Source organism: Dermacentor albipictus, chromosome 8 (genome assembly GCF_038994185.2).
Source record: "Dermacentor albipictus isolate Rhodes 1998 colony chromosome 8, USDA_Dalb.pri_finalv2, whole genome shotgun sequence".
Classification (NCBI taxonomy): Eukaryota; Metazoa; Arthropoda; class Arachnida; order Ixodida; family Ixodidae; genus Dermacentor; species Dermacentor albipictus.
In genome coordinates, this window is record NC_091828.1 from 72,176,730 (window position 1) to 72,201,618 (window position 24,889).

Genomic DNA, 24,889 nt, shown 5'->3' on the forward strand with positions numbered 1-24,889 from the left:
GGCCGCACACTACGCTCTTTATGGACGTGGACTCGACGACAAATTTGCGGCTCCTCAACAGGCAAGTCCTCTCGTCGTTACTCGAGAGAATCGCACCAAATGAGATTAAAGACGTGCGACTAAACTCGCGGAAGAATGTCTCGGCAGTTGATGTCTTACATCGCAGCGCCCTACAAGACCTACGTAATTTAACTGAGATCGACAACGTAAAGGTGCGATAAATGATCCATGCAGGCGGCGATGATATTGCGGGTGTCATTTACGACGTCGACGTTGCCATCCCGGATGACGACTTGCATACATATTTCAGTGGAACGCTAGAAGACTTAAGTCACGCATGTCGGACTTTCGACAGTTCGTGTTCGCGAATAACTTCCCGGTCATCGTTATCTGCGAGCCCCTAACAGATAACATGAGACTGTCCCGGGGTGAGTGTTTCATGTCCGCCACTCACGGAGGCTGCAGCAAGATTATCGTATTCATACGATGTTTTCTTACGTATGTCCATCATCCAGTGCCACCTGACCAAGAAAACCAGTACGTATATCTCGCAGTGAAGAAAGGCAAGCTCACCTTCGCAGTAGTTGGAGCCTACATGTCACCCTCAGGTCGGCTGGACTGCGAACGGTTACGGCGAATCACGACAGCTACTACGCAGCCTTTGGTGATGACTGGAGGTTTTAATGCCCGCCACCATCTCTAAGGAAGTACTAAGATAAACTCTAGAGGCAGAAGATTAGTGTCAGTTGCCTTCGAACATGAACTATGCTTGTTAAATGATGGAAGCCCCACCTTTCGGCGTGTAACTGTCTACTGTAACTGCCTGGACGTCACCTTTGTTTCACGCTCCTTCACTGGAAAGGTCAGGTGGTTTTCGGATATTGAAACGCGGGGAAGTGACCACCTACCCACTTAGGATTGAAGGGCTGACAGGTTCCAAGTTAGCCGGCGTCACACGATGCATCGACTGGCCAATGTTCAAATCAACTGTCGAAGACAGCTGTAGTGATGACTTGTCCTCTAGCCTAGAAGACATCACAAAGCGTGCCCTAAAGGCCGCCACATATTCGCTTCCGAGAATATATACATGCACCGAATACGACATTGAGCTGTAGAAGCTTCGTGCAATTCGTCGCCGTGCAGAACGAAATACAGGCGCACGAAGTCTGTACATGACTTGGGGTTGGCCAGAAGAACTCAAAAGAAAATTCAGCGTCGCATGGACGAACTTGGATCGCAAAGATGGAAGGCATTCTGGGAGTCTTTGGATCCACGAAAACCTTTGTCTCCCATATGGAGAACTGTTTGTGGTCTCCATGGAACCCCTCAGCAGTGCCACCATTTTAAGTCTTTGGCCCTTCCCGAACAATGCAGCGAGATTGACGTCGCTCAAACTTTTTGCAAGAGGATTGCTGGCGAAACTAGTTCCGCTGGAACATTGACGCTCCACCACTCCCCGATTTCACGGGACCCCCGCATGGACACTCCTTTCTCCATGGACGAACTCGAAGCTGCACTGACCTTGTGCAAGCGTTTATCTTCACCAGGACCCGATGGTATAACCTACCGTGCCCTATGTAATCTTGGCGAAGAGGCTCGGAAAGTGCTTCTGCTCTTGTTCAACAACTCCTGGCAGACAGGTACGGTTCCCCAGGAATGGAAGACCAGTCGCCTAATTCCACTGCCCCCCGCAGGGGCGTCTGCGGCAGCAGGCGTTCGTTGTGTTGCGACACCAAGTACCCGAGCACACAAGGGTTGGAACCTGCCGCGTGTAGCCATGCGCGGCTTAGCCGTGTCCGGGGAAAGGGGGATCGTGGAGCTTGAGCCGATGCGGGTGTTCGGACCTTTAAGGCGCCTCGGCGGAGGCAACACACCTCTTTGGCCTCTGCTTCACGTAGGTGGCACCCCCGGACTGACCCACCCGGGGGAAATCGGCAGTCGTCTTTTCCTGTCCTCCTCTCCTATCTTCGTCTTTCTTTCTCGCCTTTTTCATCTTTCCTGTCTTCTCATCACTTCTCCTCACTTCCTAGTTTCCCGGTGGCAAAGGTTAAATTTGTGTAGCTAGCCAGCCTTGGTTATGCTGTATTTCGTTATAGCAGCGATATACGGCTGGCGTTGGCAGGGTTTCTCTAGCACGAACTCCTGTCACGTCCCCCTGTTGGGCTCCATGGTGGGTGGTCGGCATCGCGGCCGAAAACACAACTGTACTTATGGAAAACGCTTCCTAAACTCCCTGATCGCCCTCAGAAACGAGGGCGCACCGAAGAGGTCTTTCAGCTGTCCGGACGCCAAGTCCACAATTTTCCTCGTTTTCATGTGATCCACGCAGAAAAACCAGCTAAACAAGTGCGAACAATCACCCCGTTCCTTGTATCTAAGTCTCTTACCGAGGTTTTTGGTCCAGGATATAAGGTGCCGAGGATCGCTAGTGGTGACCTCCTCTTGTAGCTCCGCGACCAGAAGCAATTTGAGAAACTGCCTCAGCTAGTATGCTTTGGGGAGACCCAAGTAGTAGTAACCCCACACCGCACGATGAATACCTCCCGCGGCGTTGTCTCGGACGATGATTTGCTGGAGCTCACTGAGGCTGAGCTCTTGGAGGGCTTCAGCGAACAGAATGTTATAAATGTCAAAAGAATTAAGATAAGGCGAGATGGTAAAGAAAGTGCTACCAAACACCTAATACTCACCTTCAATTCAAGTGTCCTGCCCGAGTCAATCGAGGCCGGGTACATCAAGCTCCGTGTAAGACCATACGTGCCAAATCCCCTCGGATGTTTCAAGTGCCAGCGCGTTGGCCACAGTTCGCAGATCTGCCGAGGCCGCCAAACTTGTGCGAAATGCAGCGCGCCTGAACACTCCTCTGAAGCTTGTGAGAATTCTCTCCACTGTGTAAATTGTGATGGGGAGCACGCCGCGTACTCGCGTTCGTGTCCATCCTGGAAGAAAGAAAAAGAAATCGTAACTATCAAAGTAAAAGAGAATATCTCATTTAAGGAGGCACGCAGGCGGGTTTCATACCTGCCCAAGAAAAGTTTGGCCAATGTGACGCGTCAGGGGGCAGCGCCAGAACGGTCTCCGGCGGCTGTCCATCCCACACCCAGTGAGGCGGCAGTGGCGCCATCGGACCCTCCCCCCCCCCCCCCTCCCGGCGGCTGCAGCTAACGCTGCAACGCCAACACAGCAGATGGGGCCATCGACCCCGAAGGTGGGCGCAGCCGAGGCTGCCCCAACCTCCCCGGCCCCTTCCAGCGCTGGCAACAGCCGCCGCAGCCAAATCCCTCAGGGAGCCCCATCGACCTCCGGGCTGGTGGGCGCAGGGGTCTTGCCCTCCAAGGCGGGACTCTCTGCTGTAACTTCTCGCTCGCAAGAGCACGTGTCCGGCGCCTAACAAGAGGCAATGGACACTACACCTGTCCTCAAGGCGCACCAAACGCCTAAGGAGCCACGAGGCTGCCTCGAACGCTCCAGAAAGGGCAGAACCCCTGTTACAGGGCCTCGAAAAAGCTGTGTAACCTAATGCATCACTTCTCTCTCTGTATACACAGCACCGATTTACTTCAAATATGGATTCGCAAATAATTCAATGGAACATCAGAGGTCTTCTTAGGAACCTTGATGATGTGCAAGAGCTTATCCAAAAACACAATCCAAAAGTGCTGTGTCTACAGGAAACACACCTAAAACCACAACACACAAACTTTCTCCGACCGTATGTCACGTTTCGCAAAGATCGCGGTGATGCTGTCGTATCATCAGGCGGTGTTGCCATTTTTATTCAAGAAAGCATATCGTGTCAGCGTTTACAGCTACTAACGCCCCTTGAAGCAGTGGCGATTCGAGTTGTTCTCCTAAGTAAACTCGTCATGATTTGCTCACTTTACGTACCCCCACACTACAAATTGAACAAACATGAATTTCAGTCATTTATAGACGAATTGCCAGAGCCTTATGTTGTTTTTGGCGATTTCAATGCGCAAAGCTCCCTGTGGGGTGACTCTCGTATGGATGCGCGAGGTCATCTTGTTGAACAGTTCCTTTTTCCTTCTGGTTCGTGCATTCTGAATAAGAAGGAACCCACATATTACTCTCTAGCAAACAGAACCTTTTCTTTAATCGATCTCAGCATAGTTTCTCCTTCTATTCTGCCTGAACTCGAATGGGAAGTTACAAAGAACCCTTACGGAACCCTTACGGAAGCGATCACTTCCCCATACTACTACGAACACCTAAAGAAAACGAATATCCACCACAGGCACCTAGGTGGAAGATTGAGACAGCTGATTGGGAGAAATTCCGAACTCTTACTGGTATCTCATGGCATGACATCTCCTCGTTAGAAATTGATGCTGCTGTGGAGTATTTTACAGCCTTGATAATAGATGCCGCATCTAAATGCATATCCCAAGTAAATGGCTTGGCATGTAAACGGCGTGTCCCGTGGTGGAACGACGATTTTAGGATCGCCCGTAAGAAACAAAACAAAGCGTGGGGGTTGCTACGCACCTCCCCCACTGCGGAGAATCTTATAAACATTAAAAAAGTAAAATCCCAAGGCAGGTGAACCCGCCGAAAGGCCAGAAGAGAGAGTTGGCAAAAGTTTTTATCGGATATCAACTCATATACAGATGAGGCCAAAGTCTGGAACAGGGTTAATAGGATAAGAGGGCGACAAACAAACTCCCTCCCTTTGGTAAACACACAAGGCGAAACCCTGCAAGACCAGGCAGATTCACTTGGGGAGCACTTTGAGCGTGTGTCGAGCTCAATCAACTATTCCCAATCCTTTCTTGAACATAAAGAAATAATAGAACGTAAGCCAATGATACGAAAATCCAGGCAGAATGAACCGTATAACCGGCCTTTCAGTATTGCCGAGTTGAGAGCTGCCTTGAACACATGCAAAAGCACTGCACCGAGACCTGACAGAGCCATGTATGACATGATCAGAAACCTACATACTGACACACAAGTTACGCTACTTACACTATTCAACAATATTTGGGCTTCCGGATACCTCCCATCCACATGGAAAGAAGCGATTGTGGTTCCTGTTCTGAAGCAGGGAAAAGACCCGCCCTTGGCAGCACGTTATCGTCCGATAGCTTTAACAAACTGTCTGTGTAAGATTTTTGAAAAAAAAATGGTTAACCGCAGACTCAAACATTTCCTTGAACTCAGCCACATGATCGATCCCTATCATTGTGACTTCAGAGAAGGGCGGTCGACAACCAATGACCTTGTGCGCATTGAAGGAAATATCCGCGATGCAAAGGTCGGCATCGACGCCAGTGTGTGTTCAATCTTCCCACCATTTGGCTACGCTCGGCCCAGTCACGTAGCGCTTGACAAGTGTGGCAATTACATTTTTCAGTCAAAATTAAACGTTTCAGTTCAGTCTGTTTCTATCCCTGCCACTTCTTTTATATATTGCCCCTTTCAGTCACGGAAATTTTCACTCTCAATTCCCTTGCATACAACGCCTCAAAGCTAAAACGACACTCACTGCAGTTTGAATAATGCTGTTTGAATAATTAAACCGCAAAGTAAGAAAAAATATCAGTGCCATTCCTTTCTGTGAAGAAGGATGACCAGCGAAGCTGTATACATGGGCCCCTTAATGGTGAACTGCACCTCCGCCATGGGTCGGCCCGGCATTGTATTATCTTCTGGATCGGCCCACGTATAGGGAGCGCTTAACACCTGCTTCACCTCCACCGCGGGTCGGGCCGATATTGCACCATCTTCGGGATCGACCAACGTATGGGGAGTGCTTCGGGCCTGCTTCCCCTTCGCCGCGGATAGGCCCGGCATTGCACTAGCTTCGTGATCGCCCAACTTATGGGGAGTGCTTAACGCTTGCCTCACCTCCGCCGCGGGTCGGCCCGGCATTGCACTATCTTTGGGACCGGCCCACGTATGGGGACCGCTTAATGCCTGCTTCAGCTCCGCCGTGTTTCGGGCCGGTATTGCACCATCTTCGGGACCGACCCACGTATGGGGACTGCTTAACGCCCGCTTCAGCTCCGCTGCGGTTCGGGTCGGTATTGCACTATCTTCGTGATCGCCCAACGTATGGGGAGTGCTTAACGCCTGCCTTACCGCCGCCGCGGTTTGGCCCGGCATTGCGCTATCTTTAGGATCGGCCCACGTATGGGGAGTGCTTAACGCCTGCTTCACCCCTGCCGCTGCTCGGCCTGGCGTTGCACCAGCTTCGTGATCGCCCTACGTATGGGGAGTGCTGAACGCCTGCCTCAGCTCCGCCCCGTGTCGGCCCGGCATTGCACTATCTTTCAGATCGGCCCACGTATGGGGACCGCGTAACGCCTGCTTCAGCTCCGCAGCAGTTCGGGACGGCATTGCCCTATCTTTGGCATCGGCCCACGTATAGGGAGTGCTTAACGCCTGCTTCACCTTCGCAGCGGGTCGGCCTGACGTTGCGCTATTTATGGGATGGGCCCACGCATGGCGAGTGCTCTTTTTGTAATAAACACCAGTTAGAAGGTGCGCTTGTCTTTGTCGCCCTTTTGTACCCCGTGTCTACTCTTGCGCTAGTCACTTTAGCAATGGAATACCATCTAGCCCGGTCTGACACCCTGCTTGAGTGATTAACGCCTCCTGCACCTCCACTGCGGATCGGGCCGGTATTGCACAATCTCCGGTATCGGCCCACATATGCGGATGTTTTTGCTTACGACACGAAAATTCCTTGGGTGGTGGAGGTATACAGCTTCGCTGTAAAAATACGAAAAGACGAGGAATTTATGCCATACGTGGAAAGTCCTTTATTAAGCACAATGTGCTAGACATCGTGATGCTGGCTACCATTATACCAAATAAACCTACGGGCATCCTTCATGCCGCACGCTATCACGTTTATGGAGGCATGATGCTTTCGTTGGACTGCGTCAATCCTCAGCCGCGTCTTTTTAACCATGTATCTGTACTCGGGGGCAATTAGCGCAGCAGCGAGGCCATTCTCTTGTATCAATACTTGGCCCCCCCGGGGCTGCCGAACAGTTTCCGGCGGTTTCTTGGCACCTGCATTTCAATGATCAGTTACTTGCAGACACTTAGATTGCAGCATTTAGGAGTAAATGGCACCTTTGGATGATAAAATTAGAGGCAAGACACATGTCTGATGTCTGTCGATATAAGCTAAGCTTTAGTGGAGCACAGCACACTGAGACCCAACAGGTAGTATGTGGCAGGCACTGAACCTTTCCAGTGAAGTTGCCAGCCGGCTGCTTGCTTCCGTTTTACTCTCTTTGAAGTGTTTGTGTATTTTCACACCAAACGATATTATAATATTTATAATAATAATGCTAATAATTATAAAGAAGCCGTGCGATCCCACGTCCTGTGAGAATCGATGTTGTGCAAAGCAGTGTGCGGGGAGCCTACCAAGTTAAGGAAACGACCATGAGATCCCCAAGATGTAGGCGGCTGGTTCATGCCCTACATGACGCGCATGCCATGACATTTATATCATGACCTGACATTTATATTCTTCATACACTCTTGTCATACTGTGCCACTTTTGGCAAAAATCAAGACTTAGGCGGCTGTTTCATGACCTACATGACATTCATGTCATGATATGCGTGTCATTTAGGTCACGAAAGATTCACCTAACATTTATGTTCGTAAGCAACCTATCATTTATATTCGTCATAGACTCTTCTCATGCTACCCGAATTTTGCTACATAAATTAGCAAAACCATAATGGAGCACGAAGACGTATGCGGATAGATAGATAGATAGATAGATAGATAGATAGATAGATAGATAGATAGATAGATAGATAGATAGATAGATAGATAGATAGATAGATAGATAGACAGACAGACAGACAGACAGACAGACAGACAGACAGACAGACAGACAGACAGACAGACAGACAGACAGACAGACAGACAGACAGACAGACAGACAGACAGACAGACAGACAGACAGACAGACAGACAGACAGACAGACAGACAGACAGACAGACAGACAGACAGACAGACAGACAGACAGACAGACAGACAGACAGACAGACAGACAGACAGACAGACAGACAGACAGACAGACAGACAGACAGACAGACAGACAGACAGACAGACAGACAGACAGACAGACAGACAGACAGACAGACAGACAGACAGACAGACAGACAGACAGACAGACAGACAGACAGACAGACAGACAGACAGACAGACAGACAGACAGACAGACAGACAGACAGACAGACAGACAGACAGACAGACAGACAGACAGACAGACAGACAGACAGACAGACAGACAGACAGACAGACAGACAGACAGACAGACAGACAGACAGACAGACAGACAGACAGACAGACAGACAGACAGACAGACAGACAGACAGACAGACAGACAGACAGACAGACAGACAGACAGACAGACAGACAGACAGACAGACAGACAGACAGACAGACAGACAGACAGACAGACAGACAGACAGACAGACAGACAGACAGACAGACAGACAGACAGACAGACAGACAGACAGACAGACAGACAGACAGACAGACAGACAGACAGACAGACAGACAGACAGACAGACAGACAGACAGACAGACAGACAGACAGACAGACAGACAGACAGACAGACAGACAGACAGACAGACAGACAGACAGACAGACAGACAGACAGACAGACAGACAGACAGACAGACAGACAGACAGACAGACAGACAGACAGACAGACAGACAGACAGACAGACAGACAGACAGACAGACAGACAGACAGACAGACAGACAGACAGACAGACAGACAGACAGACAGACAGACAGACAGACAGACAGACAGACAGACAGACAGACAGACAGACAGACAGACAGACAGACAGACAGACAGACAGACAGACAGACAGACAGACAGATAGATAGATAGATAGATAGATAGATAGATAGATAGATGCTGGCCAAATGCCAAATGTCTGCAAAGCAATCCTTTGCATTTATTAATAACATTAATAATTGTGCACGTCTATAAACTACTTTACACATTCTGTCGTGTCCATGAAAACAGGTCCATTTCTTTCCTTCTTCCGTAGCTGTCTTAATCTCCCGAGAGGTTTCCATTCACAATTGAGAGAAAGTCTCTGTTGCAGTCTCTTCCATACACGCCTGATGATGCTCACTGCCTCTTTCTGATTGGTTTGTAGTGCGAAGTACCTTTTTCTAGCAATTTTCAAAACGTAACTGTTTAAGCAAGTGACGAAACCCCTAGATCTTACGATTTAGGCAGGTTTAGGTATCTTTTTACCCTGGGAAAAACGCCATAAATCATGTGGACAAAGTAAAGAATACATGCAGCGCACAACCATTAGTACAACGCCGCAGTCGATATACGCCAATATCGCCAATATACGCCAACGCCAATATCGATTAGATATTGATGAGAATTTAGCATGCGGAAAGCGTACAGGCTGTGTAGGAGGAGTTAGGCGCCTGCGCAGTCTATAAAGGTCACCTTAAAACGCATACCTCCAAACTACAAAAAGAGGCTAAAATACTAGATGACAGCAGCATCAGATGCAGCTACCTTACCTTATTCATTACTGTTTTGAAGCCAGTGTAGCGGTTACCTGTTACTAGAAAAAAATATTTGCAGCCTCCGCATCAGCCAAAAAATTAGACTTTGGAGACTATTACCTGAAAGTGTGGAGGATACTTAAGCTTCGCCTTTAAGAGTGGAACGCGATAGAATTCGAAGACCCCGACTGCTTTTCGTGCTCCCCGGCAGCGGCAGCTTATGTAACCGTAACGCTTACAGGGAAAGGCTGACCGCGAACGCTATGCAGGAAGGCAAGCTTTCTGGCAGGAGCCTGGCCTCTTGCGTGGGTCAATCTCCTGTTATTGTTTCGCGATTTTAATATTTTAGTGTTAATATAGTTAACATAAAAGATAAGCGCTGTCCGCGTTTTTTTTTATACATTTGTTTGTGGGCTGCCATTCTCGAAATTGCGAGGAATAACTTTGTAAAGAATTATAGACAAGGTGTGGGCAACTTTGGTAGAAAAAGAATGGTTGGGTATGCGTGGTTCGTATTCGTTCGAAATTCTTTTTGCCGAAGTGGCATCCGGCGCCAGATTTTCTGCGACACGGGGCCCTTAACGCTATCACGTTAATGAAACAAATCGTGATTACTTTCCTTTGTCGGGGCAACTGCATTCTCGTTTACGTGCGCATTTTTCATTTCAGAGCTGGAGTGGGTGCGCAACGACAACATTTTCGCTTGTGTTTTTTTATCTCGTGTTACCACAGTACAACAAACTGCTTGCGATCATAAATTGCAGCTGTATAAGCTTTTCATAGTCATGCTATGCATCCAATGAAGTATTAGCAGCCCCAAGTGTGGTGCTTTACCGCCCTCTATGATACCTTCTCGCTGAGTACCTACAGACAATACATCCAAGGAAAGCGTCCGCAACATTACTTCTGGCTTTTGACTGAATTGCACTAATACAAACGTAAAATGTAGCAAAGTAGCAAGGTAAAAGGTAGAGCATCGCACGCGTAAGGACGAAGGTGTTGGTTCGGTTCCCAGCAGGGGGAAGTTGTCTTTTAGTCCACTTTCATTTCCCCATACTGTTATCATTCCTTCATTTATATAAAAGAAAGTACCCTGTGCTTGCTGTGACTAAACTTTCTCTTGGATTCACGTTGTTTCGTCCAGGAAAAGTTCAAGCCCTTCACTTCCTCCTATCGCTCGTTACATAGCTTGGGTCTTGACTACTGCAGCTTTGATGTCTTCTAGCATTGTACGGACGTTTATTGGACAGGCTTTCCTTTGATTCCTGCTTTGTACTGCATAATAACGGCCTCGTATGCGTTGCAATGTATCTTGGTTTGTGTTTCTCTTTGTTTTTTACTAACGAAGTTATGCTTACTTCCGTTCGGACACTCATTTGTAGTAGTAGTAGCAGTAGTGTTGCAACACTCCTTTATTTGTCTTTTTAACATATTTAGACTGCAGAATAGTACACAAACAGAGGTCCCATAGCATATATTTTAAATTGGGCCTCTTCTTCTTAAATACTTATTACATTTCAATTTAATTTAAACAGTATGTTTGATAATGACAGCATTCAATTGACCGGTGGTAAACCCATTACGCCTGTCGGCCAACCAGGCAGTAGATGGGACATCTAAATATGTGTAACAAAGCTTGTACCAAAGATCTGATGTACTTACATCACATTCTACACATTACTTTTACCAATTCGAAACAGTCGTCTACACGAGAGTTAAAAAGTAAATGACATTGCAGGTGTATATAACAGCATCTTAGAAAATACAAATTTCATATGCAACAATCAGTGAGATGTTAGGAAAGAAAAAAAGTAATGGAAGGATATTTGGCAGTAACATATTGCAATACATGAAAGGAACTTTATTTTGCATTATATATTGACCGTTGCATCCACGCAGTAGATATGAGCATTAAGAGCATTTATAGTGAAATTAGTGAAATAATAGGTGATTAGGAGAATTAAATACAAATACGTGATGCATAAGGATATATTAGCCTTATTTTTTTATAATCTAGAAAACATTAGAAAAAGATATGCAACGCTTTTGCTATCAACAGGAAGCGAATTGCACAGCTTTAAACCAGCATACCGAACAGTCTATCTATAGTTGCTATGAAGTATAGGCAGCACCAAGTTATAATTTAAAGTAAATCTTGCATTACTTAGGTAATATGGGGAAAGACGGGGAATGCGAGAGATGGAAATTCATGACGATGAGCAAAACGTGAACAAGGTGAATGCAGGAGCCAACGTTTCGACAAGTGGACTTGTCTTCTTCAAGGCAACGCACGCTTTCCTCGCCACAGTATCTATAGGTGGGGTTCTTCTAAAGTGGAGAGGGTGTGAGGCGGCAGGGTGCGGAAACGATGAAAGGTGGGTTAGCGTGTCGAATTGAGAGTAAAAGAACGCTGTGCAAAACGTCAAATTCAGGGACACCCCCCCCCCCCCCCACCCCTACCCAGGTCTGTCAACGCACGCGTGTTAGCCGGCGTGTCGAGAACGTCTGACACGCCGGCTGAAAAAAAAAGGGGGGGGGGATACGCCAAGATATCAAACTGTAGCTTGAGGTTTAGCATCACCAATAGATTCTAAAGCTCCCTTTGAAACGTTTATGCCTATTGGTTGCAATGCCTTGAACTTATGGATAATGTATGATTCTCCGTATTTTCTTTCTCGTTCAGAACGGAAATTTGTCTGTAAGATGTAGAGTTTAAGTTCATCAAAGTTATGACGTGGTTGGTTGAAATGCTCGGCGACGGCTTTGCGAAGCTTTTTAGCTGTGTCCGCGCTCTCAATTCTCAATTCGACACGCTAACACTCTGAATTCGACATGCTAACACACCTTGCCTCGTTTCCGCACCCACCCGCCTCCATATAAGAAAGGAGAGCAAAGCGTAACCGTGGTTGAATGATTAAAATAATAGTATACTTTAAAATTATTTCAACCATAAGCAGTTTTTTTCTTTCATAGATTACGTTATTTATGTTTTAGACTGCTATATAACCTGTATGCAAGAAACAAACACATATCCCATAGGCAAAATAGGAAACGACCTAACATATATTTGGGTTAGCAATGTTTTTGTTGCTTGAAGAAAACACCATGGGTTTGGTTTTAGCGTGATTTATTGTTCATTTGTCTCGCAAAATGAAAAAAAAAATTACCGACGATTACGTTACTTCCTAATGCGAAATTTGAGCGCAGCAAATAAGCTGTTTCACCTTTTCGATAGATTGAGGCAAAGAAATCGAGCAACACATGTATGCGCTATCACAGAATTTTTTTTAATTTTTCACACGTATTCCTTTAACAAAGACTCCACTAACAGTTCTTGACAGTCATGAAGGAAGCTTTGTGGTCGGAGAAATAGACTGATATATGTTCGACTTGGTACACCAATGCTTGATTCTCAAAGACGAGATTCTGCTTCGGCGGCACGCACCTCTGGATTCTGACGGCGACGGCGCTGGGCCTCTGCTCTGGCAGCTCGTTTAGCAGCAGCAGCAGCAGCAGCAGACGGAGGACTTCCATCGGTCGTCTCGCTCATGGCTCAGAAAGAACTGGCAGATAATTTCGCAGTGGCGAACGGCAGCGGCAATTTCGGCTCGGGCGGTGCACATATACAGATCCGCCGCCACCGATCTGGCTCTCTGATTGCCACCGCGCAGGGGTTGCATTGGAGGAGGAGCGAAGAAAGGAATTAAGTTCGAGCCGGCGCTTTGACAACCGGAGACTCGCAGGAAGAGGGGGGAGGGGGGCGGCGTGTACACCCAGCGGCAAACGATGGGGGCAGAAGCGCGCGCAGCAAGCGGACAACACGATAAAGGGGGGAGGGAAGAGATAGCAGCGACTGACTAATGCCGCTGACGCCGATAGTGAGTCAACCCCAGCTGCGGAGTTGGTTTCAGGGACAACGCCGCCGATGCCGACACAAACAATATGATACCCTCGCTTCCGCAGCGCTAAGAACCAGGTCTAGCCGTGGGAAGGTGGTCACGTATTCGTCGACGTGCCGGGGCCTACGTGAAATAACCGGCGCGTCGGCAACTGAAGAGCACCCTATCCGCCACGCAAGAACAGGGGGGGGGGGGGACCCTTTCCTCCTCTTTCTGCATGGCGGCGACGGTGTTCTATGCAGTCACGTTATCTTGACTCTCTAGCGGCGTCAGCGGCATCCAGCGGTATCAGTCGGTCGCTGCTAGCACTGGGGGGATGAAAGGGGGCCGGAGCTGGTTACGAGGCCGACGACAACGCCGACGACGACGCGAAACCCAGGAACGGACGCCAAAGAGCTGCGCTCTAAAAAGTTTGGTAATGTGGAAATACCAGCTTCAAGGATGTCATAGGGAAAATATAGTGGTGTTGCTCGCAATAATAAGCAATCACTATGACAAGCAAGTTCGTTAGCTAAGTCATAATTGTACATAATTACACGAGATGGCCAGGAATTGAACCAGGGAGAAGACCGAAATTAACTGTTTTCGTATCAGACATTACTCCCGACATGGGGACTGTTTGTTTGCTGTTGTGGAGGTAACTGCGTGCTAATTTCAAAAAGTGGCAAGTAATTCCGTTAAAGGACTGCTTAAGGGTAGAATGTCATGGGTAATTCAGCCACATGCTTCAATGAAATCCACAAAAAGTGATCTCACTAATTTTCCAGCGCGAATATTATTCATAACTCTATCATGAAGAGTAGTCACAGCGACGCTAGTGCAACATCCACTGGCGAAATAATTTTGGGTATATTTTAACAGAATGCATTTTCCATATGATCGAAAAGACGGGATGCATAGGCTCTCTACAACATCACTACGAAAGAGGAGAATAGTGATAGGCCTATACATATTGTATTAAGTGTTCTAATGCTTACTGAAGACGGGGACAATTTTGCTTTCTTTTAATTGCTTCAAGAAAAAGAGCAGGCATATAAAATAAGATATTTTCTAGGTATTATACCATTGCTAAAAGGTTTATCGACGGTGCGTTCCTTAACAGATGCTAGGAATAGTAAGGGCGAGGCAGCGTGAGGCACCGTCTTGAAAGACGCCAGCGACCAGCAGAGTAAGCCGAGCGTTGGCGATATTGGTGGGCGGAGGCGCCTTCCCTTCATTATCGCCCCTGCCGAAAAAGAGCCATCTTGGTGACCTAAGGCATTGGAGGCAGAGTGATATGGTAGGGCTTGGAACAAGCCACGTGGACGAAGTCAGGACTGCGCCGGCAAATGTCGTCAAATGTAGCAACTAGCGCAATGAGAAAATGCACCGGGGCGTTCGCTCCAAGACGCCGTAAAGCCTTTCGTATTTTGGAACGTGTTTTGAGGAAAGCCCAGGAGTTTGGTACGGAACAGCGAGCCATACAAGAGCGCCTTGGCATAGGTGACGCTCTCCCCACAGCTTGAGTATCTCCATACCCCAGGTCGGCTGGTCTTCGTTCAGAGGTACAAATACCGCTCTGTGTACAAGAATAGACTGCAGCGTCGGCATAAGATTATTGATCTCCACCGCACATGCACAACTAGCAGCAGGGTCAATACATCTTGGTAATTACTGGCGAATATGTAATTGTTACCTCTTTTTTGATCGCAGACATGTCTTACGTAAGTTTAGGTTACAATCTAACAGATTAATTTTTCAAGCATTTGCGTCGATGCTATGAGACAGAAAAGGTGATAACTATATTAGCACAACTTCTGTTGGTATCACACAGTAAGAAATGGACTACCTTAGTCAGGGTACGAGCGGCACGGGTGCACGGTAAAATTTTATACGATTTATAGTTCTTGCTTGTGCAGCCTTCTGTTAAGGAAATTCCAGTTGTAGGCCACCAATGGGAAGTCTGCGTCACGCTGATAACCCGAATCAAGAATTACATTGAGAGGCTCGGTCGTCACAGCGGTAACTTAGAGAAAGAAATTCAACAACAGGGGACACTCGGCCAAAACTGGCAACCGGAAACACGTCACACCCAGTGTGAATCACATCCGTTAGTTGACGGGAGCATCAGAAAAAAGAGAATGTGAAATGAACTAACAGACAATGCTTTATTCTTTTTTTATTATTTCCCGCTGAATGTAAAATGTTTTACGTATAAATGCACTTAGACTTTGCGAGTTATTTTTCTTGAGTTACCTAGCAACAGACGAGCGGCACGCCAGACAAGCCAAGTGCATTCGTCATGCGCCAGACGCGCAGCCGGAGCCAGCGACGCCGGTTGCGTATGTGAAGTTCGGCTATTCGGCGACCCGTTTGTTTTGGATGTAGCGCGCTTGCTGAGTTCCCGGCGTATTCTAACGTTCTTTCTGCACTTATACACGGCACCACTGCACTATTGGACTATGGCAAGGCAAGAATTTTTGTTCGACAGTCCGCGACAGCATTTCGAGCAATTTTGACTTTTACGGCATGGAACCGAGACTTGTGACGCAGTTAGCGAAAAACAGCTAGGCGGTCCTGGCGTAGGTAACTTCAGTTAATGACTGGTACTGGGACGTGTTTGCGACGCTTTCTAAGAGCCCCACATTGTTATAACGTGTTTCGATAGTTCTTGGGCACGCTCGCCGCACCCGGCTTTGTGATCTAGCAGCAGGGTCAGTACAGTTCTTGGGCACGCTCACCGCACCCGGCTTTGTGACGCAGTTAACAAAAAGCAGGTCGGCCGTGTGCTGCAGATAGTTTTTTTCGTGTACTGAATCTTACTGGGACAAATGTGTGCCGCATGTTGCAGAATAAAAAAGGAAAGATGCAGTAGTATCGTATGCACAATTAGGCGCATGGGCTTAATAACTTCGGTTTAAGGTACAGCGTCGATGTTAGTTTTTCTGTGAAACATAATATAGATCACATATGCCCGTTAGTACAATATGCTGAAGGATAAGCAAGTAAAAGGAAAGGCGCTGTCAACCGTGGGAACGCGTACATCACTTGTGTTAAGCATGTTGCATGTGCCGTTCCATTATATTGTGGTAGAGAGTACGTGGGACAAACGAAGCTCTGAGTCGACTTAAGGAGCATGCGCTATCTCTTCAAGGGGTTGCGCCACTTCACCTCTCGGAGCATTACAAATGGTGCGGCAGTCGCCTCTATTAAAAAACAGCTAATGTCATTTATAAGCACGCTAGCCAATTGACAAGAGAAATCGCTGAGCCTTACAGTATAAAGATCAGGGACACGGCATGTATCAGCGAACTGTCTATTGGGCTTCATGACAAAGAACTGCGTTACCTTTGTCACTTTTGATTATGCGTCAGTTGCTCACAGTTGCCTTCACGTATCTCTGTGTCTCGTGCATGCCATGGTTTTTGAACTGCCACCTATATGTAGGTTATACATATCTTCAATAAAATATCAGATGAGAGTCAGCTCCATGTCGCCGTTTTTACATTGCTTTTGTCCGTGTCTTATGTTGCGCTGTTACGAACCTTACAATGAGAGGACTGATTTCATGATGGCAAAACTATTCAATATTGCACTCACCCCGTCAACGTAAGTCTGTGCCCATTGCTGCTGCATTCAGCATGTACACAGGGACGACGCAGGTTCCTGCTTTGTGCCGGAGGAATAACGTGACCACTATATATACATCCTCCTGTTAGCGAAGAAGGAAAATCAGAAAAATTAATGACTCCATTACCATATGGCATAGAAGAAACAAAGATGGAAACAGCTGAAGCAAAGTGTCCTCTTTTATATATGATGCCGGGTATTTGCATATACGATATTGTCACGTGGTCGTGACGTCAAAGAACACAGTCGCAGTACTGTGAAAGGCAAAACTAGCTTTTATTGGGTGAACCTGTGCCCACAAAACAGGCTACACTTAAAGTACAGCGAGAGCGGCGAACACAGTCGGCGATCGTCGAAAATCTGATCTGCGGGTCAAGCGCGTCGGCTTTTATACACCAGTCGTCGAATGTTCCAGAGTAATCGCTGGGACCCGCGTGCCTTCCATAAAGTTCTACATTATTAGCGTCGTGCACACATGCAATCAGATTACACACGGCTCGGTCACAGACAGCAGATGGAAGCATCGATAACATTCCAGAAGCTTCCGATACATGCCGGCATGTCCTGCGCTGTGCGATAACATTTGTTAGGCGGTGAAATTCGTGGCCCGATAAATACAAGTGCACGTGTCAATATGTATAATACGCAAGACGGCTGTTTCATTTAGCAATGCTTTCTTTGCCTACCTACCTGCGAATAGGCGGTTTTCAATATACAGGAATGTGGCAACACTGACCGCGTCCGCCATCATCACCGAGTCGCAAAGTAGCTAATCAAGAGTGTAAAATGAATCGTTAGCCTTCATTGTTCAGAAATAAACGAAGGGCGAACTTCACTGCGCCCGCGCGAATCAGCAAAGCCACAAGCACAACCGCAGCACAACCACGAACCAGCTACGTCAGCAGGTTCGTGTACCCTTGGATATCTGCGGTTGTACTGGTGGTGGTGGGTTTTACCAACAGGTGAGTTTAGCCTGACCATTACCACCGGCGATTTCACCGCTGGAGCATATTTCAAGTGTCACTGCGGGGTTTCAGCACGTCCATCAAACCAGTCTCTCTTAAATGAGTGTCAAACTTTTTTTTCTTCTGGCGCGTCGCTTATTTTACACGAGCGAGTAGCGGGGTACGGTATAAGAGATAAGAAAGAGGAGTGGGCACGATTCGGTAGGCGTCTCTCTTCCCTGAGAAAAATGACATTGGAAATTAGTGTGACAGCTCAGTGCGTCACTGAACACTCCGGTACTGTTGTCTTTTGGATCTTCCGTGCTTGCGCACTCACACAGGAATGCATGCATCGGCTTAGAAAAATTCAATATTGCATCAAACCGATTTCATTGTTGACCGTACTATTCATTTCATTCCTCCTTTATTGCCTCAGTTATATTCTTCGTGCTTTCTTCTTTTTCATTGGATGACTTTCTACGGAATTGTTTTGAACTTTCCTAGCTTTAATTTATTCATCAAAACTCTAGATTTATAAATTTATCACATATGTAATGTCTGCCCGACGCTTGGCCAGTCCCCGTGAGTGGGTATGCGCCAAACACATCATCATCATCGTCGTCGTCGTCGTCGTCGTCATCATCACCATCAGATCAAGTGAAGGGACGTACCAATAAATCCCCTGTGCTTTTAACTGTACTTGGTGGTTACTCAGTACCCTACACAGTTGATAGTGACCCGGACTACGAGAGCAGCCTTAAATTTACCAACTCCAGACCTCAGGCGACCTCAACTCTGTTCCTACTACATCTGCAACGAGTCGCATACCTTCTACGGGTGTTATAAGAGCTACAGCTACCATTACGCTACCACAGCTGTGGCATGCCGATCAAACGTTAAGGTTAATGCAAGCTGTGACAAGTTCCGAAGTCATCGCGTCACGTCGGAATTTCGCAAATATGAACTCGACCTTGAAGCTTTGCCGCTACAGGCCATGGCCGAGACATGCGACATCCTCGTCCAGCCACATCAGGAAACGCTATATACGACAATCAAACAGGCTCTTCGTCACCGTCTCGTCCCCCCTGCGCATCGGCACATTCAGCAGCTCCTGCACAAAGAAGAGCTCGGTGGTCGACGTCCACCTCAGTTTCCACGTCCGCTGCAACGCCTCACTAATAACCAACTAGACTCCTTGGACACGGCCGTATTGCGTCAGTTGTTTCTACAACGTCTTCCAGCCAGCGTACGCATGGCTTTCGTCACAGCTGAGCATAAGCCTCGGACGACGACATGATTGACATCGCTCCGGTAGTCATACATGCTGTTCGTAGATCTCCTCTTCCTGAAGCGGATTCCCTTTGCGAAACAGTAAAATAGCTCTCATCTGAAGTTGTCCACTTGCGTAAGGAATTGCGCATGACTCGCAACTTCAGTGATCGACCCTATCTAACTCATCAGCCTCTCAAACTTCCTTCTATGCAACGGCCGTTTCAACATCTTGAGTGCAGTTTTTCATCGCAGTGACTATGCTACTACCGATGACATTTTCGTGCCGCAGCTCATCGATGCGGGTCACCCTGTTTGGCAAATGCGAAACGCTCAAACCGGTTGCCAATAACAGAGGCGGGCGACCATTGGGATGCGTCAGGCCGCCTTTTCCATATAACCGGCCGAACGATAGGACTGCGTTTATTGGCAGACACTGATGCCGAGGTCAGCATAATTCCTGCGGCCAAAGCTGACCGGCGTCTCCGCGCAGAGCCAACTCCCTACAAGCTATCAACTCTTGCTCATCACCACTTACGGACAGAAGTCTCTTACCCTCGATCCCGCTCTTAAGAGAAGGTTGCCATGGCTATTTTGGATAGCAGACGTCCGCTATGCCATCTTAAGGGCTGATTTCGCGAGGTATTTTCATCTGCTCGTGGATATGAGTCACTGTCCCATGGTGGCTAACATCACGGGTCTGTCAGTCAATGGTTTTCTGTCGTACGCTACTGCTCTGAACCATGTTTTCATCAAAGTGCCTACCCCGTGGTATGCAGCTCTATTCAACGAGTTTCGGGAGATTACCATACAGTCTCCGATGAATCAAACCTCTAAATACATTGTAACCCATTGTGTTGTTACCACACGCCTATTCATTCCCACCCCCACCGGCTCCATCCTGATAAACGTCGAGTTGTGCGCAATGAATTCGAGCATTTCTTGCAACTAAAAATTGTTAGCCTGTCTTCAAGTTATTCGCCCGTCCAGAGACGAGAAAGCAATCAGAATAAAATTTAGCAGAAGTAAGGGAGGGGACAGGCGTTATACCGGGGACAGGCAGGAGTTATAACGTGTGTGGATAACTTACTTCATTTGCAAATCTCCTTAACAGTTGCTCGAAAACCTTATATGCGGTGAAGGCTTCGCATGGACCAATCACGAGTAACTTTCGAGCGACATATTCAAGTAGGTTATTTATTTACTGTCAACTGAATTTCTTGTTGCTTTAAAATGGAATTGTGGTTTTGCAATGCCGAACAATTGTGCGACGTTTTTGTATTGACAATTTCATGATTGTGACAAAGCATTTTCACATGCGTTCTTATACTCTTTGTTGGATTCCAATTTCACACACAGTAAAACACAAGGTATATACAGCGAGGTCACAAAGAATGTCGATGGCTTGTAGTATTAGAAGATGTTTCTAGAAAGAAATGGGGTTCATGTGAATGACAAGGTAATATATTCTTGTGACATATAGTATAATAGTTTAATTTTGCTTGACACAGGAGACTGCCTTTATGGTGTCGCCAGTTATTATAGCGCATATGTACGTACATATCTCATTGTCAGAGATCCTTTGAATAATTTGTTTTTTCGGTTGCTTTATAGGAAAGCAATGACTGAGCAACTATTAAGGATATATTGCGTCATTAGTTGCACGCCTACTGGATTTGACGGATACTTAAGTTAACCTCTAAGTGAAACAGGCTGTCAAAGTTACTATGTATAAATCATTTAATTTGCTAGACAAAAGCGATTGAGTCTATGGTGTCAGTTCGAAGACGCATGTCTACGCTGTGCAAAAAAAAAATGTGTTGGTTGTGCACGTATGCGTAGTCTAGTATTTACAACGCTCGCAGGCTGCACTCGGGACAGTGGCGCTGAGTATGGAATACTTAATAGGCCCCATGCTCTTCATGCCACGTAATGGTGCTGGAGACGACTGACCAATGTCACGCACGAAATATCATAGAACGGACTGCTTCACGGAGTTAGAAAAAAAAGAACTTTCTGAAAGACAGGAATACTTACTACTGCTTCTTCTAAAGGGGCAGTACTCCTGAAGATCGGTTGCCACAAGTGCAATGTGCGCTGCCAACAAAATTCCCACTACGTGAACGTTCATAACCGCCAGAATACCAATCGTTTGTTTCGGCACCTGTTAGAAAAAAAAAAGATTTGATAACTGCAGAGTAACTACTTGGAAGAGAACAAAGCAACTGCGCTGCCATGTAATATTAGTTTTTCGCTTGGGCTTATTTGCATTCGACAGAAATCGTAGCTGTCGATTCAGTTAGTGAGCACTAGAGGGTCCACCTAAAACGCAAAATATTTGCATTTCATATTCACCTAGATTCGTCCCGAAGAAAATTTTAAAATGACGAAAGCGCACTGACCTTAGTCTTCCGACGCCAGATTCTTGTTTCTTGTGTCTTGCCGTCCGGTGTTTTAAAAAGTAGCATTGCTTAAATGCTTCAAGCTAGACTGTCGCCATGGGTCTTAGGAGACCAGACAATGGGAGAAAAATAAAGAATCGTTGTAAAAACTGCAATGATTTATTATAAGATGGCGAAAGATTGAGATGGAGAGAGAGAGAGAATTACAGATATACGTGGTGGGCTCCTAAGGTTACGCCGACGTCACAATGAATGCATTCAGGTGACCTGAAAAAGACGAAGGTGCACAAAGCTTATTGTTCTGGCGCCGGATTCTCGTTCATCATGCCTTGCCGTCCAGTAGTACTAAGTGGTAACGTTGCTTAAAAGCTTCGAGCTACACGAGCCATGGGCATCAGGAGACCAGGTGATGCGCGCGATATGATGACCAATCGTTGTAAAAACTCCGAAGCCTTAACTAATTCCACTTAAGTATGTCTTATTTCACTTCGCGCTAAGACTAATGGAAGTGAGTTGGATTCTCTACATTCACGATCCGATTGGAATACAACTTGCAAATTCGGCTGTTTCGACCATATCTCAAGTGGGTTCGACTCGCACCAAAGGTCGGGGGTTCTAGTGCCTTAATTAGCTCTAGTTTCCCTGATTAACACCACAGGTCTTGCTGAAGCCTCTTATCTTTAGCCTCACATTTCGTTGTACGAAACTGATGGCCTAATTCTCCGAATAACACCAAATGTCGAGGGTTCGATTCCCACCAAAGGTCGTGGATCATAATTACCTTCTCTTTAATGAATACACCAGGCAACTGGTACGACTCTCAACAGAGGTCTAGTGTTGCACTCCCTATGAATTTTGGTGCCATGAGTATCGGTGCCATAACGCCGGAAATCGAATTCCTCGACCCAGCAGCCATCTAAGGCTTTCGTGTTAATAATTAAAGAGACACATGGTGGGCTCCTTCAGTCGCCCCGACGTAACAATGCATGTCATCAGGTGATCTCGGTCGGGTGAGGGACTTGACGGAAAGAGACCTGGTGTTCCCCCTCACCAGTCGCTGGTCACGTGGAATTCACAAATATCTTTAGATTGGCCACCTAGACAGTGAGGCAAGCTCCCGTCTTTTCTCGTGAGGGGGTCATTCCCTTGCCACAGGCCCGCAGAAATTTTCTTTCTTTGCGGTGATGACTTAAGAAGGCATTGTATTCAGTGCCCCAAGAGCTATTGACGTCACCATTGCTTCACGAGGCTGCTGCGTGGCACGTTACGCGTTCAGGCATACTGTAATCTGTTGTTTAACATGCGCAAAGGAAACAAACTCACTGACGCTCGCAATGCTTTACGAACAGATTAGCTGGCGCTGAAATTGTCTGCCGCACGTGCAGCAGCTCCTGACGGCAGTTTTCTTTGTCCTAGCTCTTTGGCGACGTGAAGCAGCGGATTACGTATGGCCTGGCGACAACTCGATAACGACGTGGGTTTCATCGTAATACCTACAGCCGACCCCGCTGTCATTTTAGTAAAAGGAGCAATGGATGAACAGGCGGATGTACGGACGCAGGAAACCCACAATTATATTTCTAGCTGCTGTCGCCATAAAATTACGTGCAGGTACCTTGAGGTCACAAAGAAATGTTCTAGGAAGACAGAGGAAATTACTCTTTTCAACCACGACATAAATCTACTACTACTACTACATAAAGCTACTTCAAATGTGCCGTATTCATATGGTAGGTAGGACAAAATATGGACACTTTATGTCCATATCTGTGTACACAGCAACTGCAGTAAGAGAAAAAAAAGGCAAGTTACAAAATCTTCACGACTGTCTATCGCTGGTCATATCGAATTTTTTTTTCAGATATTCTTACTTGACTTTCAAGTAACACACGCACATTACACTCTACATTGTGTGAAACGCGTTAAACGAATAATTTCCATCTAGAAAACGTAAACAACATACGCTACACATTCGGCAGCAAATTCGCCTCATGACTGCTCAACCATGTTTACGGCAGTGCGGTGTGTCTGGCGCGGTTAGGTGCCCCAGCCAGAAATTGTGGCTTTCGTATCTGCTTGTGCACAATGAACCATGGGGCGCGCCAAGCTCTAATCTCTTTAAGAGGCGTGTAATAAAAATACATAACTTTGCAGATACCGTTTCAGTGCAAGTTTGAAACGTGAAAATCGTAGAAATACAAACAACTTGCGCAATTCTTGGACAATCACATTCTCGGGAATCAGTTCACTCAACAAGAAATGTCCAAGTGTGGACTGTACCTACACCTAGCTCGAAGTCAGGCAGGGAAGGCATTGAATTACATTCCTGATGCTCCCTTAAACAGATACGAGCGTAATAAGTTTAACCTGTTTACTTGATCAAGCCGTCTTCTGCGTGGCTTTTGTGATACCGACTGCGAACGCCCTTTTATTGAGCCTACAGAGCTTGTATAACGTTTCATTGTTTTATTGTGCTTGTTTGAAATTGCTACATAACTTTTATAATTTTTGGCTGCTATGCACATGTGTTATAGTGAACTTGTATATTGTTTGATGGCTATGTACCTGTATTGTGTAAAACTGTGTCGCTTACCTGCTGCCCAGCTAAAAGAGGCCGTGGCGTTGTCAGGCCGTGCACTACGACTTTTTTCCGTAGCTCCTTTGTATCTTTGTAGGCAAAGCAGAAATAAATGAATTTGAATATAAACAATACCGGTGACCGTTCTGGTTTGTGGTCGTTACAGTAAGCAGTAATTAATCGTGTTCCAGTAGATGAAGAAGTACAACCCAGTCGACGCGTTGTGTGATTCAAACGCCTTTTAGTACTACTAAATGGAAGGAATGTTAATAACATTTCGCATACAGCAGGCATGTCTCGCAGCGAGTGATAATATAGGTAACAACTTGTAAGGGTCATCCAGGAAATGTAACCAAAACTCATTTGAAATTTTGATGCATAAGTGAAAGCAAGTCATTTAAGATAATTCTCGCGTCCGTGTCTATTGTACCCTATCCCCTTCACTTACATTTCACTTTCCGTCTAATCTTTTCTTTTCTAGATACAGTATATTTTCTAGGTTTATAGATAAACAGCTTCTGTTATAGCGAACCACCGGAATGTAGTGCTCAATATGAGTCGAAAGCGTTAAATTGCTTTACTGCAAGGAATCTGACATGATATATTGGACTAGTCATTTTTTGCGGCAGTGGCGGAAGAACTT

General features: G+C 46.5%; 2 long non-coding RNA genes across 2 annotated transcripts in view; one reads left to right on the top strand and one right to left on the bottom strand.

Annotated features, from left to right (window-relative positions):
- LOC135920789 (uncharacterized) overlaps positions 1 to 24,889 on the bottom strand; it is a 121,242-nt gene that overhangs the window by 86,379 nt on the left and 9,974 nt on the right. The window contains exons 2-5 of the long non-coding RNA XR_011507965.1: positions 21,876 to 21,935; positions 21,669 to 21,770; positions 21,304 to 21,430; positions 17,024 to 17,135 (exon numbers count right to left, since the gene is read on the bottom strand). This is a non-coding gene — a long non-coding RNA (uncharacterized lncRNA). The remainder of the gene's footprint in view (positions 1 to 17,023; positions 17,136 to 21,303; positions 21,431 to 21,668; positions 21,771 to 21,875; positions 21,936 to 24,889) is intronic.
- Positions 1 to 24,889, top strand: part of LOC139048815 (uncharacterized) — a 171,001-nt gene that overhangs the window by 15,004 nt on the left and 131,108 nt on the right. The window lies entirely within an intron of this gene.